Below are 18,377 nucleotides of genomic sequence, written 5' to 3' on the forward strand. Positions count from 1 at the left end.
AATCGCAGACTGGGTGACCGCTTTGCAGAACACCTTCGGTCTGTCCGAAAGAATGACCCAGACCTCCCTGTCGCTTGCCATTTCAACACTCCACCCTGCTCTCTTGCCCACATGTCTGTCCTTGGCTTGTTGCATTGTTCCAGTGAAGCTCAACACAAACTGGAGGAACAGCACCTCATCTTCCGACTAGGCACTTTACAGCCTTTTGGATTGAATATTGAATTCAACAATTTTAGATCTTGAACTCTCTCCTCCATTCCCACCCCTTCCCATTTTTTCCAATAATTTATAGAGATTTTTTCTTTTCCCACCTATTTCCACTAATTTTAAATGTATTTCCAGCATTGTTTATTTCTACCTTTTAGTATTCCCCGACCCCCACTAGAGCTATCTGTACCTTATCTATCCTGTCTTATACTCTTGATTAGCACATTCCTTTTGATAATATCACCACCTTCAACACCTCTTTGTTCTTTTGTCTGTGACAGCTTTTGGTTATCTCCTCCTATCACTGGCTACTTGTCCCAAAAACACCCCCCCTCCCCCTTAAACCAGCTTATATTTCACCCCTTTCCTAATTTTGCTTAGTTCTGTTGAAGGGTCATGAGGAATCGAAATGTCAACTGTACTCCTGTCCGCCGATGCTGCCAGACCTGCTGAGTTTTTCCAGGTATTTCTGTTTTTGTTTTTGTTTTGGATTTCCAGCATCCGCAGTTTTTTGTTTTTATTTTTTTGTTTTTATCTCTGTGTATCTAAGGAATCTTTTTTCTCCAAAATCCTCAATTATGTGATTGATCTGGGCCTTGGATAAGTCCAAATTTATCTAGAAGAGTGGATTTCTGAGCCATGGTTAAAAATTTTAAAATGTAGGTTCAGCTTTAAGAGGCTGCTGAAATTAAGATGGCACCACCGTTCATTTGAAGGGTTTACCTGTGCTTGTCACTTTTGATGAGCTCCTGCTGCAATGGTGCTCATGTTCAGCCTTGCAAAAAGTTTTCTTGAATCAACTGGCTGCAGACTACTTTGTTTCAGCTCTATGCTTTAGGATCATGAAAGCATCAAAATCTGGCCTTTGCTGGTCTATAAAGCTGATTCTTTAATCACAATTCTTCCAAATTAATTAATTTTTGTTTCCTTTTAGGAGCAAGGATGGATGCCATATGTTCAGATACTGACTTGGGAATTTGTTTTTTTTCCAACATAGTTTTTAAATAGCAATTTCTGAACACTTAAATATTTAAAATTTTCTCGGGACTTACTTTATCCTGGAATTTAAAGGTTTTAGCTCTCACCCCGGCCAGGTCTGCTGACTCTGCATTCTGGGAATTGAAGCTGGACTTCCACGGTTTTCAATGGAGTCCTCTGCTGCAGCGAGGAATTTAGTTTCTTTCTTCAGCTTCCATGCCTTTCTTTGGAGCTTTTCTCTGGCAATTTCCTTCTGCACTTTCGCTTCTTGAGCTTTCCTTCAGGTTAGAATGATTCTTTGATTTTTTTTTTTCTTCAGTCTTCCAGAATTTTAATTTAAATCTCTGTGAAGTTTTTGAGTTGTTTCATTTGCTGATATCATGTTCTAGGGTGTCAGACACCATTCGGTAGGTTTTAATGAAGGATTTGTAGTCTTAAGTAGATGAACTGTATGTACTTATTAACTACAAGAATTGCATGCATTTATGCTTGTTCAGCCATGATAGAGGCTTGGCTAATTTCTGCGATTTTCTTATGAGGAGAGGTTGAGTAGGTTGGACCTGTACTCATTGGAGTTTAGAAGAATGAGAGGCAACCTTATTGAAACATATAAGATTCTTGGGGGGATTAACAGGGTAGATGCTGAGAGGTTGTTTCCCCTTGTGAGACAGACTAGGACCAGAAGGCATAATCTCAGAGTAAGGGGTCACCCATTTAAAATAGAGATGAGGAGGAATTTATTCTCTCTGAGGGTAGTTAACCTGTGGAATTCTTTACCGCAGAGTGCCATAGAAGCTGGGTCGTTAAGTATATTCAGGGCTGCGATAGACAGATTTTTAATCAGTAAGGGAATCAAGGATTATGGGGAAAAGGCAGGAAAGTGGAGTTGAGGATTATCAGATCAGCAATGATCTCATTGAATGGCAGAGCAGACTCTGTGGGCTGAACAGCCTACTTCTGCTCCTACGTCTTATGGTCTTACAGTAAAGGGTTCAAGCTCAGAGCTGCCTCTATTCTTGCTTGTGCACATGGCTCTGTCCAACACCGGACTGACCCCTAGGTGTGGGTCCTGTGTTCTCTTACATCATTGTGGGCGGTACTATACTCAGCCCCACATTAATCCTATATGTTCCAGACGCTTATACTACATTAACAACCTAACACCAGTCACCTGGCTCTTTGATCCTTTTAAGGACGTGGCACATTTTGACTAATTAGAACAAGCACAATTTTACTGAACTTTGAGATAGATTGCTCTGGGTTAAACAAGAAGCGAGTGGAAATTTTTAGGAATTAGGTTTCACTTTCTAAACATTTGTTTTTTTTTTCATAATCCTGCCACTAAAATGTTTCCCTTCACACTCTGAAGTTTCTCGTGTTTGTATTGGTATAATACAATAATTTGAGTGAATACATTTGAGTAAATATTGGTATATTCAGGCTCTGACTCATCTAGCACTGGATCTAACTGTCACTTGGGGCTGGACTCAATGCAGCTAGTCATGATGGCCTGGTGGCCGGGCCCACTTAATTGCGGGGAAGCCTGTATAACGGTCAGCAGTGGAAAAACCTCCCGCGATTAAGTTGGAGACAGGAACAGGCCCATTGGGGAAACTTACCCCTGATTTTTTTTTAAAGAAGCCATGACTGAGAGTTTCCTTTCAGGTTGCTCACAGGAAGAGATCACTCCTATGAAAATGAAAGGCCCGTATGGGGATCTAACCCGCGACTTTAGCATTATTAGCACCACGCTCTAACCAACTGAGCTAACTGGCTGCCAACTTTCCCCTGATTGTAGCTGTTGTCAGTTAGGTTCATTATTGAGCCAATTATCCCGAAGCACACCAGGATTTAGTGGTGGTTCAGTGTTTACGTGTGAGAGGCATGGCTTTCCGGTGCATCCAGCCGGGTGCCAGGAAACCTGATTGGCTGTGGTCTTCTGGAAAGTGGGATTAGACTGGATAGCTCTTTCTCAAAGGCACTTAGAGCCCAATTGAGGGACCCAGCATTGGGCAGGAAGCTAGCCAGCCCCCTGCCCTTGCTTCTGACCTCCCTGCGCCAGCTCTCCCACAACCCCTTTTACATAACCCCCCTTTCTACACTCACTTACCTGTGTCCCGGATCCCTTGTTGATTCTAAGCCTGTCCTTGGTGCATTACTGACAGCAGCAGCTGCTTCCAGTGGTGTTGCCTGAGACGGAGAGCTGCCAGCTTCTAGCTGGCAGTTCCCGGCTGACGGGATTTCCACCCCTGGGGTCTTGAATCTTGTGGAAGGCGCAATGCTGGCTAGTTAAATGCTCAACAGATCAGCCTTCCCCTCAGAAGTGACATGGGTTTTCTACTAGTTCTCCAGGCAGTGGGCTGGAACCATGTCAATTACATTAAATTTCATTGTTGGCCTCTAATACTAAATTCAGGGACTTCTTACTTTTAACTTGCAATGAGTGAATTGTAAATGTCACCTTTTGCTACAAATAAAGTCTCTGCAGTTTTTACAATCTTGGATGCTGGTACTTGCCTTTCACTGTAGCATTTATGCTATAATATAGAAGCATAGGAAGATTTACAGTGCAGAAGGAGGCCATTCAGCTCATTGTGTCCATGCTAGCCAAAAAATAGTCATCCAGTCTATTCCCACTTTCCATCTAATGGTCTGTAACTCTGTAGGTTACGGCATCTCGAGTACATACTCAAGTGTTTTGTAAATACAATGAGGGCTTTTACCTCTACCACTCTTTCAGACAGTGAGTTCCAGTCCCATACCTCACTCTGAGTGAAAATATTACTCCTCAACTTCCCTCTCGTCCTTCCACTTTAAATCAGGGCCCCTGGTTATTGACCTCTCTGCCAAGGGAAATAGGTCCTTCCTCATCACTCTGTCTAGTCCCTTATAATTTTATACGCTTCAGTTAAATCACCCCTCAGCTGCCTTTGTCCCACAGAAAACAGCTCTAACCCATTCGCTCTTTCCTCATGGCTAAAATGCTTCATTCCTGACAACAATTTTGTAAATCTCTGCTGCACCCTCTCTAACATGATCATGTTTTTCCTGTGATGTGGTGACCAGAACTATACTCATTACTCGAGCTGTTGCCTAACTGGTGTTCTATACAGTTCTCACATAACCCTCCTGCTGTTATGCTTTAGGCCTTCATCAATAAATTAAAGTATCTGCCTGACTTCTTAACCACCTTATCTACCTGTCCTGTGCTATTTTCAGGGGTCTCTAGACATGCACTCCAATGTTCTCTCTTTCTCTACACTTCTCATAACCCTACTATTTATTGTGTACTCCATTGCTTTGCTTAACCTCTTCGAATTTCCTTGCACTCTCCAGATTGAATTTAATTTGCCATTTTTCAGCCTACCTGACCAGCCCATTGATTTCTTCCTGCAGTACAGCTTTCCTCCTCACTAGCAAGCCACACATAATTCTAGTACTGCTAGGTACAGAAATAGCAGGACAATGCAGATGAACATGTGGTTGGAAAAATGGTGCAGAAGGAAAGGCTTCAGATTTCTGGCCAATTGGAACTTGTTCTGGGGATGGGACGTGGGACCTGTACAAATCTGATGGGTTGCACCTCTACAGGGCCAGCACCCGATATTGGTGCGACAACTTTGCTGGTGCTGTTGGAAAGTATTAAACTAGCTTGGCAGGGGGGATAGGAACCTGAGCATAGATTTAGAAGGGAGAGTGGCAGACGGGCAAAGCCTGAAATGAAAGGTAGGAAATTATTAAATGAATGTGGGAAACAGAAAATTGTTAAGTGAGTGTGGAAGACAGAGGAAACAAAGTCTAAAATATAGACAACAAAAGAGTTTAGCAGCCCTTATTGGCGCTTTAACTTAAGGTCGAGTGAATAAAGGAAGTCTTGTGATGCTGTGGTAGTGTCCCTATCTCTGGGCCAGAAGCTCTGGGTTCAAGTCCCACTTCAGGACTTGATGGCCATGGAAGGTGCATTCATAATGTGGCCAAACTGTTTGATTATTAGTCTGTCAAACCTTCCAACATGGCTAATGGCAGGCAGTAAGAATGGAACAGTTTCCTAGTCAGCCATACTGTAAAAGGCAATGGCAAACTACTGCAGTATTTGGCCAAGCATAATCAGGGACTAGTCCCTCTTAGGGCTGGTACCTGTGAGAAGGAAGGAGTGAATAAGGCAACTGAGCTGAGAGCACAGACAGACACTTAGAAGTATAGTATTATAGCTATTACAGAAACATGGTTTACAGAATTTGGTAGCTCAACATGCCTGGTTACAGGGTTTTCAGGATAAAGAGGAGGATTAAAAAGAAGTGGGGGTCACAGTATTGGTTAAAGAAACAATTACAGCTGCAAGGGGGGATGATATGCTCGAAGAATCATCAGGTGAGGCCATATGAGTTGAAGAACAAAAAGGAGCAATCACACTGCACAATAGAGCCCTTAACTGTCAGGGAAACAATATGTAGGCAATATGTAGTCAGCTTTCTTAGAAGTGCAAAAGCAATAGGGCAGTAATGGTATGGGATTTCACGTACCCTAACTTGGATAGAATCAGTATAAAAGACATAGAGAGTGCATAATTCTTAAAATTATTTCAGGAAATCTTTTCTTAGCCCAACTAGACACAGGGCAGTGCTGAACTTAGTTTTAGCAAACAACGCCGGGCAGGTGGAAGATGTATCAGCGGGGGAACATTTTGGTGGTAGTGATCTAGATTTAGAGTAGTTATGGAAAAGGATAAAGATAGACCAGGAATAAAAGTTCTCAATTGGTGAAAAGCTAATTTTAATAAGCTGAGATATGATTTTAAAAAGTATCTACGTGAAGGTAGATCAGAACAATGAGAGACACGACATTACACGAAGGACATAATGGCCCTAAACATGTTACAGAGAAGACTACTGGGATTTTGCCAGTTCTGTAGAATTTTAGCTCTGAGAAAAGATTGGATAGGCTGGAATTGTCTTCTTTGGAACAGAGGTGGCTAAGAGGGTGATTTGATTTAGGTGTGTAGAATTATGAGAGGCTTAGATAGAGTGGATAACAAGGATCCATTAAGGCTTGGCCTAAATAGCCAAGTGGTTATGGTACTGGGTTTGTAACCCTAAGATCAAGAGTTCAAATCTCACAATGGTTAAAATCATGAAACAATGTAATTTCATCTGAAAAAATAGATGGAAATGTGTTTGTACTTGAAAGAGTTACAGAGTACACTCCAAATTTTGCTTGGCCTAAATAGCCAAGTGGTTATGGTACTGGGCTTGTAACCCCAAAATCAAGAGTTCAAATCTCACCATGGCAAAATTATGGCACGGCAAAGAGGGGCTTTTTCTACGGACTGCTGCTGCACACCTTCCATTTTCTCGCCCTTGTCCGTCGACCGGACACGCCCTGGCGTGCCTTGTTGCCGTCCGGCGGTGGAGGCCCCCGATGGGAGGCCCTCTACGGAGGTGTCCTCCCCCTTTCTATCGGGGACCTGGGTTGGAGGGTGTTGCATGCAGCAGTCCCTTATAATAAGAGGATGCATTGGTTCACGGACTCTCAGGACACGTGCCCTTTTTGTGGTCTTGTGGACTCCGTGGACCATGTATACATAGGGTGTTGTAGGCTGCACTCCCTTTTTAGTTATTTGAAAAACCTTTTATTGATGTTTTGTTTGCACTTCAGCCCCACGCTCCTGATCTATGGGCACCCGGTGCGGAAGGGGGTCGGGAAGGAGGAGGACCTCCTCGTGAACCTGCTCCTGGGCCTGGCCAAGTTGGCCATTAACAGGTCCAGGCAGCGGGCGATCGACGGGGGAGTCCCGCCCGATTGTTTGTCCCTCTTCCGCGGCTACGTTCGCTGCCGGATGTCCCTGGAGAAGGAGCACGCGGTGTCTGCTGGCACTCTCGAGGCCTTCCGTGCTCGGTGGGCACCGCGGGGACTGGGGTGTTTTGTTGACCCCTTTAATCACATTTTGATTTAAAGTTTGTAAGTTTCCTTTAAACTTTGTTCTTGGTTTTACAGCTGACCTGAATTAGGGGCTGTGCCTGATTTATCCCAATTTTGTTGATTTGGTTTTCATTTAAAAGATTATCAAGAGTTCAAATCTCACAATGGCAAAACTATGGTGAATGGGAGCTTAAGAAATCAAGAGTTCAAATCTCACAATGGCAAACTATGAAACAATGTAACTTCATCTGAATAGGAACAGATGGAAACGTGTTTGTACTCGAAAGAGTTACAAACAAGGATCTATTACCCTTAGTAGAGAGACCAACAACCAGGGCACATAGACTTAGTGTAATTCAGAGGAGGGTCGAGGAGTAATATTTTCACTCAGAGAGTGATGGGGAAGGGTCTGGAATTCACTGTTTGAAAAAGTGGTAGAGGGCAGAAACCCTCATTACCTTTAAAAACAAACATTTGGATATGCACTTAAAGTAACCTACAAAGGTTTGGGCCAAGAGCTTGAAAGTGGGATTGGGCTGGATAGATCTTCTACACTGAGTACATACGTGATGGGCCAAAAGGCCTCATTCTCTGCCACAAATCTTGCTATGGTTCTGTGAAAATTTCCCCAATCATCCTCCAGAGAAGCGTTATCTTATTTAAAACCAATTTTTAGCTCTAGATAGGTTTCAGATAAATATTAATAAAAACAAAAAAACTGCGGATGCTGGAAATCCAAAACAAAAACAGAATTACCTGGAAAAACTCAGCAGGTCTGGCAGCATCGGCGGAGAAGAAAAGAGTTGACGTTTCGAGTCCTCATGACCCTTCGACAGTTCTGTCGAAGGGTCATGAGGACTCGAAACGTCAACTCTTTTCTTCTCCGCCGATGCTGCCAGACCTGCTGAGGTTTTCCAGGTAATTCTGTTTTTGTTCAGATAAATATTGCTGGTTAAAGAAATGTTTGCAAGTCTGTCTTGTCAACCTGCTTTATCCAACTTTTCCTTGGTTATTTTGACTTCACGTTTTGATCTGCTGTCGGGTGTTGGTTACAGTTCGGTAGATCCGAAGAAGCCTTTGTGGTCATACGTAGGTTAACCGTAAATCTTCATTGACTGTTAGAACTATTTACTGATATACAATAAAGGGGACAAGCTAGCAGCTGTCTCCATGCTTGCTAGTACACATGACTGGGTGCGGGTCGTGTGCTCTCTTACATCACTGTGTGCACAGTACTGTATTCCCTCCACATTAACTCTATATGTGCCAGACCCTTATAGGAACCATAACTTTATCTTCCTATCATTAATCAAGCTGTGTTATTGCATATAACAATAATTGTACTTGCTCTGTTATATTGCCAGTAGCAATACATACAAAGACATACTGAATAAGTGCTGATACTTTAAATGGGCATGTGTTCCTTTATCTCCAATAAATTGACGTCACCAGTGTAATCCTGTCCAGGCAGACATGGATGGTACAAAAGCATTACAAAAATTGTGAGCCGGTCGCTGTGGGGATTCAAATGTATCTACATAATTCTGGACCCAATAAAGAAAGTATAGCTCTGAAGAAGAGTCATAACAGACTCGAAACAATGGGCAGAATTTTGCCCTTGGATGGCGTGCGGGTCCCACCAGCTTGGCGGTGAGTGGCCAGCCGACCCCTGCCACTGAAACGGGGCCCGCTGCCACTTTGAGTGGGCGGGCCAATTAAGGCCCGCCCAGCGGCATCCCTGACAGGAAGCGCTATGCATTTCCTGTGCGGGGTGGGGGGGTTGGGGGGGGTCGGTGTGGGGTGGGGTGGGGGGGTGGGGGGGGGCGAAGGGGGCAGTGGGGGGTGGGGGGGCGGTGGGGGAGGGATTCCCCATCTCCATGATATGACCCTGAACACAGAGCGCAAGCAAACTGCCCTCCGTCAAACAGGAGTCAGCCTGAGACCGCCGCATGGGTGGCTTCAGCCACGCCCTCTGCAAGTAGCCCTTGTCCCCGAGGAGCCATCCGTGCAGCTTCTGTGGACCCTGGAAGACGTCTGGGATCTGTGACCAACTGAGGATGTAGGAGTCATGCACACTCCCTGGAAACTTTGCACACTTCTATAATGGAGGCGGTGGCATTCTCACTGGACTGGTAATCCAGAGACCCAGATTAATACTCTGGGGACCTGGGTTCAAATCCCACGAAGGCAGATATTGGAATTTGAATTCAATAAATATCTGGAATTAAAAGTCTAATGATGACCATGTAAACCATTGTCAATCATCAAAAAAGCCCTTCTGGTTCACTAATGTCCTTTAGAGAAGGAAGTCTGCCTCCTCACCTGGTCTGGCCTACATGTGACTCCAGACCCCACAGCAATGTGGTTGACTCTTAAAAATGCCCTCCGAATAAGGCAATAAATGCTGGCCTAGCCAGCAACGCCCACAGCCCACGAACAAATTTAAAGAAAGGATGGTCACATTCAGCAGTGGCTCCATTCAGCGAATGGAATCCCTTGCGATTGATGTAGTTGACAGTGTGTTGTGATAGAGACCTGAGTGCACCCTGTACCTGTGGGAACCTGAGATCTTACAGCCTGACCTGGTCCCGGGAAAAATGCACAAAGTTGTGTGCCCTCGCAAAGATGGTGTCCGCGACCTCGTGGATGGAGGCTTGTGATATCCAATGGAGGTCACCTTTGGAGCCTTGAAAGGAGCCACTGGTGTAGAAATTGAGCAACACTGTCACTTTCATAGTCACTGGCAGACCCTATGGCGCTAAATCCTGCAGCAGCTGGCAGATGTGACTGACCAGTTCCCTAGATGTGTACAGTCTTCGGCGATACTGGTTGTTGATCATCTGCAGGAATGAAAGATGGCGTCTATAGACCCTGGGTGCTGCTAAGCACTGACTAGCGATGGCTCACTGTGGATCTTTGGTGGCGCATGCGGGAGCCCAGCCTCCCTTTCTTCCTGAGGTTGCTGCTCCTGCCTCTGCACAGCCAGAAGTCTCAGTTGCTTTCTACTCCATTGTCTTCGCTCACTATAGGTCATCAGGCTCCATGATCCTGATGTAGTCCTCCTGCAAGGATGAAAGAGAGTGACACGTGGTTAGCATGGGTGTAATTAGAACCTGTCCTGGTTAGGTCTGAAGGTCCCTTAACACTTCCCGGAGAGTGCTGGGCACAACTTGAGTTGCCAGAGATTAGTCGGCTGCATGCCCAAGACCCCACCCACCTCCGCCCCATTCCACCTGACCGATTGGCGGCAGCTTCGCTCATTGGACTACATGCTGTGCTCTCACCTCTGGCACAGGCATTCCCCTAACCCACACTGCAAGGCTGCACTGTTAGCTTGAACCACCGGGGCAACTGGTCTGAACCAGAATGCTGACATTGCAAGGGGCTGTGAGCATCTCCACCAGTGACTGTTCCATGGTCAGCTTTAGCAAGGAGATTGTACATGTGCAGTTGTTCAACTGTTCTGCAGGACACAAAAACACTCATTACTTTGCACTCTGTGCCGGGGTGGTGGTGAAAAGCTCTGGAGCACTTGGTGGCACTTTGATGCCCCTGCATTGCTTGAGTAGGCAGATAAGCTAGAAGCCAAACTCCAATCACATCAATTGCTACTTTTGAACTGTGTTGGTTGCAGAGGATTGATCACTTTATATAAGGTGTCCCTAATGCATGGTTACTTCCCTCGCCCATCCTACCAACCACCACGAATGTTTGTGTGTTATATTCAACCACAAGGCAGCCCTTGCCGCTCCCCCCCCCCCACCTTCTCTCCCTCCCCCATAAGTTGCCTTAATGGCAAAGTTGCCCCTGACATCAACACCCCCTCAAGTCACCTCAACCACAAGGTAGCCCTTGACGCACCTCCTCATTAGTCCTCAAGCTTGAAGTCCAACAGGGAACCTTGGCCATCGCTGCACATCGTTACTGTGTACTCACCTCCAAGTTGCCTCAAAGTGCAGCCTGCCAAGTGCACGCCTTTCATATGCTGTTGTGAAACACGTTAGTGTGCTTTCCCACCGATGTGGACAGACAATCCAGTGGGGGAGGGGAGGACGATTCCAGTGGGCTGGCCTAATAATGGTATGCTGAGGTATTACAGTGTGGTTCCCGACGTTCAATGGCGGGAAACGTGGCCCACCATCGGCGGGATGAGCAGACGATCGCAAACTGGTTTCACACCGTTATGAAACCAATCGTGCCATATTGTCCGCTCACGCCACCAAACACGCCCGATGCCAGAGGGCACGGAAAATCCAAGCTTTAAAATCAGATTATTTGCATGTGGTGGTCTGGGCACTCAGTAAAAATAACTTCAGCTAGGTTAATAAAACTGCACCAGGTTATCATTTTTTTATGCATTTTCTTTAATTAAACACTAAAATGCAGCCTGACTGTGCTGAGTCATGTCAAATTGAGTTGGAATTTGAATTGTTACTTTGGAACACAGGGAATGTTTAGCATAATTTGCACCTGGATTGCTGATTGCACTCAAAGTCAAAACACTCTCCATGTCTTTGAGCATAATCTTTAGAGCCTCGGGCTTCAGTAGTCCATTATCACTAAACACATACTTTATTATTTTTAATTTTTAAAAAATCATTGTCAGGATGCGGGCTTCGCTGGCTGGGCCAGCATTTATTGCCCATCCCTAGTTACCCTGAAGAAGGTGGTGGTGAACTGCCTTCTTGAACTGCTGCAGTCCATATGGTGTAGATGCACCCACAATGCTGTTATGAAAGAATCTCCAGGTTTTTGACCCAGTAACAGTGAAGGAATGGCAATATATTTCCAAGTCAGGATCGTGAGTGACTTGGAGGGGAGCTGCCAGGTGATGGTGATCCTATCTCTCTGCTGCCCTTGTCCTTCTAGGTGGTAGTGGTCGTGGGTTTGGAAGATGCTGTCGAAGGAGCCTTGGTGAGCTTCTGCAGTGCATCTTGTAGATGGTACACACTGCTGCTACCGTGCTTCGGTGGGAGAGGGAGCAAATGTTTGTGGATGTGGTGCCAATCAAGCGGGCATGCTTTGTCCTGGACGGTGTCAAGCCTCTTGAGTGTTGTGGGAACTGCACTCATCCAGGCAAGTGGGGAGTATTCCATCACACTCCTGACTTGTGCCTTGTAGATGCTGGACAGGCTTTGGGGAGTCAGGAGGTGAGTTACTCGTTGCAGGACTCCTAGCCTCTGACCTGCTCTTGTAGCCATAGTATTTATATGGCTAGTCCAGTTTAGTTTCTGGTTTTTGTGCCAGACTAATTCTGTACATTGGCCCTTGGCCTTAACAGGTCATTAAAATAGCAGCAAAATTCAAACTTCATGCACCTTTTCCTTTGTAAATAGTGTGTGCTGTAAATTGTCCCTTGCAATCCCGTTTCCCTCCTGGGCAGTGCAGTATAATATTCAATGGCAGCATGGGTCGTAGATGTGACATTAGAGCAATATCTGTACTTGTATTGATCTTAAAATTTATAGTCATCTTATCTTCAGATCAACCTGCACTTATTTTCCCATTTCATCACCAACTCAGGTAGAATGTTTGTGGTATGTGATTTATTATGAATGGTCACTGCTTTAATAAATATGTTGTGGTTGACCATTTTAAAATGATACAGCTTTTTACTTTTTTGCATCTTTGATTATGTATTGGACTTTTTCTTTTTGACTACAACCTTAAATCAGGACATGGTTTTGCTAAAAAAAACCTAAAACCATTCAGTAATTTGAATTAAAGTTACTTCAATGAAATAACGCAAGATTTGTTTTTTTTTTGCTTAATTCCAATTGGGGAGGAGTAGACTGTACATTATGTACAGGACACAGTTACTGTGTTTGTGATTTTAACCTCAGGGGAAATGTTGTGCTTGCTGTTCTACTAATATAAATCCAAATCTAACCCTCAGGAGGTGAGGTATTTACAGATCAGGAAATGAAGAAAAGGCATGCCTTTGGGAAGCTTAGCATAATGCTAGATTCAGCAAAGTTCCTTACTGAATGGTAAGGATGTTTACTGGTCAGAGGAGGACATGGAATGGCCTCCTCACATTAACTGGTTCACTAACTCCTCCACACAATAAATTTATATTGATTTCAACAATAACATTTCCATCCGCACCCCCCCCACCTCTTTTTTTTTTCTTTATTTCAAGCACTGGTGATGTTCCACAATTAAATCACTTCAGACAGCCCTCATTGATCAGCACTGTCAGAGGCCAGGGTTGGTAAACTGGAGAAAAGAGGGATAAAAATAATTTCAAAGAAAACAAGCATGAGGATACATTTAAAGAGTGTAAATTATTCATCTTTTAGTTATAAATTAACAGATTGGGAGAGGCGAGGAGAGAACATTTCATTTTGTTTTTGTCCATGGGATACATAGCGTCACTGGCAAGGCCTTAATCCCCATCCCTCTTTGCCCTGGAGAAAATGATGTAAGCCACCTTCTTGAGTCACTGCAATCCATGTGCTGTAGGTGCACCCGCAGTGCTATTTGGGATGGGGGGTTCTAGGATTTTGAGGCAGCAACAATGAAGGCGTGACCATCTGTTTCCATGTCAGGAGGTGTGTGACTTGAAGGGGAACTGGCAAGCAGTAGTGTTCCCATGCCAAGGAAATGGACGGGGTGGAGTGCAGGGATGGGGTGGGGAAACGTGATTTCAAGAGTATCATTTAAATTTAAATATCAGTCCAAGTTTTATGAATAAGGTACAGCTGAACAATTCTTTTATGAGCCTCTTAGGTTACTTTAGCCCTGCCTTCCAACCACTCAACCCTAATGTCATCCACATTCACCAATTTCAGCAAAAAGGAAGTGACAGAAATGGATAAAAGCATGCTGAATTGCCGTGGAGCTGTGCTTTTTTTTTAAAAAAGGGGAACCTGATGACACTTCAAAAGGGCTCTTGACAATGAGAACCCCCCCTGCACTTCTTAAACTGTTAGGAAAAGTGCTACAATTTTATTTTCATTGTGCCACTGCTTATGGATGTCTCCACTTCACAAATTCAAGGGAGAAAGCTCAGTGATTTCTGGTGTTGTTGGACTTATCAGTAATTCTGGCACTAAAGGAATTGTCATTTACACTTGCTACAGCTAAGGCAAGTGACTGTGGTGTCAAAGCAATGTGATATCACTTCTGATGTCCAAAGGAAATGGCCTTGATACACAACTGATAAACCCTTTATAGCTGCGTTTCCTCCTGAGCACAGGGTCACTCGCAGTACATCACTTGTTAAGCAGACCAGCCATGAGGAAGAGAAGCAGCTTTTTGAAGTTTCAATGGGATGAGAAAGGTGAAGATCTATTGATGATTTTGTTGATTGTCCACCCACGGCGAGTTCCACAATCAAACGCAATTGTAGGAAATATAATTGGATTTCCTATGTTCTAGAAAGTTGATCCCATCCACATAACCCAAGGAAAAGCTCTAGCATTAGTCCTTAAATCCCAGATGTAGGTATATTTAATCTTAAAAAAACATTCTGATTGCTGGATGCCTGGATGTTCCATGACAACTGTCATTTCAACTCCAGATTGGATTTGAATGTAACACATGTTGAAAAGGTCAAAGTTGCTTCTTTCTCAGGGCAGCTGGAGATGTAAACAATCAATCTTTCTCTCTGGCTTTCTCTATCCCCTCATTATCTCTCCTCATTCTCACTTTACATTTGCTTCGTGACAATTTTAAATCAATGACCCTTTGCCACTGACCAATTAGAGGCCTTTCCATATTCACTCTATCAAATGTTTTCACAATTTAAAAATAACACTTCTTAAATATCCTCTTGACCTTCTCTGTTCCAATCGAAATTGTCCCAGAATCTCAAATTTCCCTCTATAACTATAGCTGCTCACATCTTCCTTACCCAGATAAATCTATGTACCACGCTGTCTGTGGCTTCAAGCTTTCTATGTGAGATGTTAAATACACACAGTTTTAGAACTGTGGCCTAAGCATTGTAGAACCTTGTAGACATGCATCCCTGTATTCTCTGCCCTTATTTATATAATTCCAGTTTCTTAGCTTTTTTGTGACTTTATCCACTTTATTCGCATTATCAAGGAATTATGCATTTATGCCCCTAGTGTGTTTCTCCCCATGCTTCAGCATCTCAACATGGAGCTGATGCCATTCTGTGTATTTGTCCTCATTACTCATCAAACCCTTCTATTTTTGAGCAAATTCCGATTATCATGTTTCCTCCGTACAAGTACAAATCATTTGTACTTTTGTGATGTGTACATATTGGGAACAAAAGTCTATTCAGCAATGACCCCTTGGGCACGCTACCTCCAACCCTTCCCAAATTTGAACGCTACCTGTTTTTCAATAAAAAGCAGCTTGCGAGACACTTATCAGATGACTTCTGAAAATATATATACATGGTTGTGTTTCCCATACCCAGTTAAATATGTCTTCAAAACTAAAAAACATCAATTTTTGAAATATGATTTCTCTTTAACAATTCCATACAGATTATTTTTGATATTCTAGAAATCTCTATATACTCAGTAATTTATCACAAATTATGAATTTTCTACCCACAGCTCATGTTGGAATAACAGGTTATCTGGTTTATTCCAGTCTCGGCTGTGGAACCAAAATGTGAGATTGTGTAATCTGTAACCCTTTGACACAATGTATACAACAAAAGAGAGTTAGGAATTTGTGGTAAGATGGAGGAGGGAACAACAATGGACTTAGAAAACCAATGCAGAACACCCTTGATCTGCTGCAGAGTTGTCCTTCTGAGGTTACTGAATATTATGCAGCTTGAGGCACAAATAAGCTAGATGATCCTTGTAGAAGGAAAATCAACAAGGAATGTTTATAGTATCTGTGACTTTTGATGGTTCTTTTGAGTTGTCACAGCATCCAAATTAGTTATACCTGGAGCTTGAAGAACAATTGGTATGGGATGGGCTAAATTTGTTCTTGAATAATATATAATAATAATATATAATATATAATATTATGACTTCATACAAAATTGCAGAGCATTGTAAAATTCAAGGAAACACTGTTATTTTTTTAAAATTAAAGGCTTATTGCTTTTATGCCTCATGCTGCCCGCATGAAGGAACTGGAAGCTATGGAGGTACAGTGCCAGTGGGGTGACTTTCAGCAGCCACTCCCCTACCCAGTACCAGGACCCTCGATCTGGTATGGATTGCCAGATAGTGAAGAAGCCCCTCAGGAGGCTGCTGGGGCAAGGTTTGTTTAGCCTAATTGAAATCCTGCCAATGGTGACTGGGAATCTCGTGTCAGCCCCTTCCACCTTCCAACTTCCAACTTAACCTGGGGAGGTTTTGCTGCCACCTGGATACTGATGTTGGGCCTCTTCCGTGATTAAGTAGGCCCAGTTGACATGTTGCCCCATGATGGGTTGCATTATACCCATTAAGCCCATAAATGGTTTAGATTGTGAGCAGCTCAGGACTAAATTAAAATGCAGAGTCATAAAGGTAGTAATCTCTGGACTATTACCTGAGCCATGTGCAAATTGGCATAGGGCCAACATAATCAAAGAGTTGAATATATGTTCTAAAATTGGTGTGGGAGAGATGGGTTTCAAGTTTTGGGGTGCTGGCACCAGCACTAGGGAAAGAAGGGATTCCCTTGAATCATGCTGGGACCTCTGTCTGGGTGACTCAAATACTTAGGACTGCAGATAAGGTTTTAAGCCAAACATTGGAGGAAGAGAGTTCAGGTCAGGGGGAATTTAGAAAGTTAAAGAGAAAGGCTAAGTCAATAATGCAGGGTAGTGATACAGGTAATGAGAACCAGAGTGTGACAGGAAGGGACACAAAGGGTCAATGCGGAAAAATACAAAATCAAAGGTTCTCTATCTAAATGCATGCAGCATTTTTAATAAGATAATTGAATTGTTGGCACAAATAGAAATAAATGGGTATGCTCTGATAGCTGTGGCAGAGATGTGGCTACAAGGTGACCAAGGCTAGATATGGAATATCAAGTGTATTTGAAATTTCAGAAGAATAGGCAGAAAGGAAAATATGGTAGGAAAAACTTGTACAGTATTGAGAAATAATCTTGGCACAGATAATCTAGCCATAAAATCAGTTTGGGTGAAGATGAGAAATGGCAAAGGAATAAGTCACTGGTGGGTGTAATCCGTACATCCCCCTAACCATAGCTACACTGTCGGACAGAGTAAAATCAAGAAATGATGGAGGCTTGTGTAAAAACATACAGCCATAATTGTGGACAACTTTAACCCTCCTATAGATTGCACAGATCAGATTGGTAATGGTAACCTTGAGGACGAGTTCATAAAGTTTCCTAGAGCAATATCTTATGGAACCAGCCAGGGAACAGACCATGTTATATCTGATAATAGGTAATGAGACAGGATAAATTAAGGATATCATACTAAGGGATCATCAGGGGAAGAGCAATCATAACATGAATAAATTTCACATTCAGTTTGAGGGTCAGAAACCTGGGTCTGAAACTAGTGTCTTAAACTTAAAGACAATTACAAAGGCATGAGGACAGTGGCTAAAATAGATTGGGAAAATAGATTAACAGGTAAGGCATTAGATAAAGTAGCTTATGTTTAAGAAGATATTTCCTAATTTTCAAGCATGATGTATTCCATTGGGAAAGAAAGACTGTACAAAAAAAATGAACTATCATGGCCAGTAAGGAAGTTAAGGATTGCATCAAATTGAAGGAAAACACATACAAAATTGTGTTTACTAGGCCAGAAGATTTGGAAAATTTTAGAATCAGCTCATGATGACTATAAAATAAAAATGAAGAGAAAAAATAGATTATGGGAGTAAACACGCACAAAATATGAAAACAGACAGTAAAAGCTCCTACAAGTATTTTGCTTTTAGGAGAAGAAGACCACCTGTTAGCATACCTGTCAGACTGACTGATATTTTAACCCCCTTTACTGTCTCTAAATTGTCAGACTTCGTACCCAATGTCCAGTACTGGATGAACAAAAAAATTCCTCCAACAAGGCTGAAGCTGTTGTCCTTGGTGTTTGCTACAAACTTAATTCCCTAGCCACTAACTCAACTGTCTGAGATTAAGGCAGGGGGGTGCATGCAAATTCACCTCATCATGGTCACACCCTCAGTGGCCTGTATATAATTCATGAAATAAGGTGGTCTGAAGCTGACTTTAAGAACTCTTGGGACTTCAGTGACTTTAAGTTGGAGGGGAAACTCTCCACAGGAGTAATGATGGATGGGCTGTAGTCTTTCCTTTGCATGGACCTGTTATAGGGGCATGGAGCCTCTGGA

This window comes from Carcharodon carcharias, chromosome 8 (assembly GCF_017639515.1).
Source record: "Carcharodon carcharias isolate sCarCar2 chromosome 8, sCarCar2.pri, whole genome shotgun sequence".
Lineage (NCBI taxonomy): Eukaryota > Metazoa > Chordata > Chondrichthyes > Lamniformes > Lamnidae > Carcharodon > Carcharodon carcharias.